We start from the raw sequence: 3,704 nt of genomic DNA on the forward strand, positions 1-3,704 counted from the left end.
AAATATATCATATAAACAAAATTCTAGTGATTGAGTCACCAGTACCTACTATTTAGATGATTCCTTCTTCATTATATGTATTAGACACCTGAAAATGTTTTCATTAATTAATGGAAAAGCAAAATAAAAATGAATATCAGTTGAAGATTATTTATTTTAAAATGCATTTATAGTTTAATTTATTTATAAATTTATAAACAAATAGGTAAAACCAAATTTAAACTATTAAAAATTGAAATATTAAATATAACAATAATACTATAGAGTATAGGCGATTTGGTACAATGGATGAAAAGTTTATTCATTGTTCTATCTACTAAGTTGTCTGCAGGTCATAAAACTCATAAATTATCAATTGATAGAAATTTCTCTTATTATTTTCAAGACATCAAAAATTAATATAGCTTATATAACATGATCATTTAACAAAGTTTTTTATCAGCCTAAGTTCGCATATTCATCTACATAAATTTTATAAACTGGGCACTAGTACAAGTAGACTTGGTTAACTCAATTTTGAATACACCGGTTAAAATGTTCGAGTATTCTAACAATGATACAAAATAGGACATTTTAGGAATCGAGAAAAAATGGCAATTATAAGTTGGCAAACTGATGATACTGTCAAACAAAAAATAAAAATATAATAGGTATCTATTTGATAACTTATAATTAGGGCTCGAAAGTCGTAGTAATTGTATGATTAAAGTTGGCTTTTTGGTATATTTGAATTTTAAAGCGGATGAGTTATTTTTAAGATTTACAAACAATTTACTATTTTAAAATACTCTTAACTCGCTTTAAAATTAAAATATAATAAAAAATCTTAATGGATACCCTAAATAATAATCTAACCTTTGAATTTTATATTTTTATAAGAGGTTATTTCACTTTAATTTTCAAACTAATGAATCTAATGTCATCTGATAAAAGTGAAATTTGTTATGTTACGCACATGTAAAACTTTTAGTGTCCTTTTAAAATAGTTTTTTTCAAAATTTCCATTTAATAATACTACATTGCATTTGTATTTATTTTGTGCTCTTTGTTTTTAATCCAAAAAAATGATTCCAGAAGAGCATAGTCTAGAACAAAGATTCTCTAACTTTCCATGATAATATTTCGTTACTTTATGAGCGGCCCATAACTAATATTTATTCTAATTGAACAACAGTTTTAAAAAAATAAATATTGATTTGGCTCTATAAATTTTGATTTTAAACAGTTAGTGTCCTCAGTTTTTAATATTTATACCACTTCTAGGGTTTTTATTCAAAAATAAAAATAAGATTAACTTTAACATTTTGTTTTAAAATATTTTTGTATTAACTACTAGTTAATATTGATGACTTATTTACTACAATTTATGAGTTCACAATTCACAATAAGTTTCAAATTTGAACCAGACTTTGATGAAAATAAAAACTAACGGTAGTACACAGAGTCAGTGATATATCATTAAACTAGAATCAATAATTTTGTACTTTTAATAAGTTATTTCAATTAATATTGTAGTTTTAAACAGTTTTCAACTCGGTATTATAACTGCTATATTGTCAATAATCATGGACAATATTATTCATGAACGTTATATTAAGATGAATACAATTATTGACATAAAAAAAAAAAAATACAGCAAACAAAATTGTATTTATTATAAATGTACTAGTGTACACTGTACACGGAAACTAAATACTTGAAACAAAAATATTAGGCATATAGAATTCAGTCAACTTCAAGTCCATTGCGAAGGCAAACATTATTGGTTGGAAGACTTGATAGAGGATTAGTTCTACTGGAGGATAGAGATGAATTTTGAATCTCATCTGACTTGCTACTAAGGCTATAATTCAAAAAATACATAGGTAACTAATTTAATAATTTATTCAGTGCAATGCCTACGATTAAAGTAAAATTCATAATTGTTTTATAACCATACAAGGAAAAATATTATACTATTTCAATATTAAAACCTACATAGAAATAAATCAAATTTTCTATCAATCTTCTATTCCTGTCTAAATTTAATAACAAATTAATCATTAGATGTAATAGGAATAAATGTAAAAAACTATGTATTTAAATAAATTAATGGTATCACTAGACTATAGTGACTGGAATGTTTTGAAACATACATTTTCATTTTTAGCCTAGAATCTGAAATATTTAATACTTAACTGTGACCATATTAGCAATGATGGACATCATCTATAAGTAATTTAATTTATTTAGAATATTATTATGTTATTTTTAATAGTATTTTTCATTTATTAAATTTCAATTGTTTCAACATAACCATTATTTTTACAATTGTTTTAAATAATATTTTTAAAAGGTACCATACTGTCCATACTATATTGAATATCAATGATTGAAATGAATAATTTGAATACTGATTTATTAAAAATGGAAAAATTTGTGTCGTTTAACCAAGTTAAACAAGTCAAAAAATGGACTAACTTGAAATTTAACGATGATAGAAATGAGATATTATTCATAAATAAATATACTCTCGTATAAAACGTGTTCATCTTGGACCTGGGATTGTTAGTCACGGGCTTTGGCTTGGGGTGGAACTTTCTGTCATTTATCATTATCAATAAGTTGCGATGCCTACGCCGATAATTTCGACGTCGTTGTCATTGCCACCCGACAATTCCAAATCTTCGATGCTCATTTCATCACTCGGACTCCAACTTGTGTCATCATATTCGTCTTCATTGCCCGAGTCGTCGTCATCGTCGTTGGTAAAGGAAACGAACTTGGTTCAATTTGGTGACTTTGTCTTCGACCAAATCCATGCCACACGTATGGTCGTACTCGGACATGATTTCTGGATCGTAACACGGTTTTCACAAGTCTACAATGTAAGCACGCGTAAGACCCCTGTGAAAACCAACGGGGCGACGAAGAAAATCACAAATGGCTTAATTATCAATGATGCATGATGCAATGAATATTTTGAAACCAAACAGGAACACGCGCAAAAAAACTATGGAATTTGGTTTGGCTACAATGTCGAATTGTCGAACGTCGGACACGAACGTGAATCAACGTGCGGGCGTAGACGGGGGAGGAATGCGGAGTGATCAACTGGTCCATAGATAACAATAGCCGTAATCGACTGATCCCACAGTCAGGCGCGATTGTGGCGCACCCAAGATGAGTCGGTTGACCGAGTAATGGACTGTTTATTCTGCGGACCCATTATATAAACGCGTCCCTAGCACGATGCCGTCGTCCATGTTCGAACGATAGCCTACTGACCACATCCTATACCTACGTGTTTAACATGGTCGTGGTACTAACGCGCCGAGTAGACGAAACCACTAAGGTACAACAGCTGTTGCCTCTGTCAAACGAAATTTTATAATCTACCCATTGTGAAATAAACTGGATTTAGGTTCATGGGCGCCTATTGGGGAGGGGGGCGAGATAGAGCACTTCCACACCACCACACCCTCCCTAGACAAAAAATAATATGAATCAACTGTGCCTAAATATATGGCAATACAAATATAAAATGCATATTCATATTATGTGAAAATAACATTAATCTTCACTTTCTTACATTTGAGATTTTTTTTATTTTGACCCTCCTTAAAATTTTACCCAAGTCCCAAGAGCGCCCATGTTTAAGTTAGGTTATAGGATGACACCAACCATCATGATACATCATCAAATGTATATTTTCATATTTCACT

The 3,704-nt window shown here is 29.8% G+C and overlaps 1 long non-coding RNA gene across 1 annotated transcript; it reads right to left on the bottom strand.

Annotated features, from left to right (window-relative positions):
* Nucleotides 1–1,589: 1,589 nt before the first annotated feature.
* On the bottom strand, nt 1,590–3,229 carry LOC149060379 (uncharacterized). The gene is made up of 2 exons (XR_016189640.1): nt 2,461–3,229; nt 1,590–1,843 (listed from the first exon to the last, which is right to left on the bottom strand). It is a non-coding gene; the product is annotated as an uncharacterized LOC149060379 (long non-coding RNA).
* Nucleotides 3,230–3,704: the final 475 nt, after the last annotated feature.

This window comes from Diuraphis noxia, unplaced genomic scaffold (assembly GCF_037042655.1).
Source record: "Diuraphis noxia isolate RWA-SAM2 unplaced genomic scaffold, SU_Dnox_SAM2 contig0001, whole genome shotgun sequence".
NCBI classification, from domain to species: domain Eukaryota; kingdom Metazoa; phylum Arthropoda; class Insecta; order Hemiptera; family Aphididae; genus Diuraphis; species Diuraphis noxia.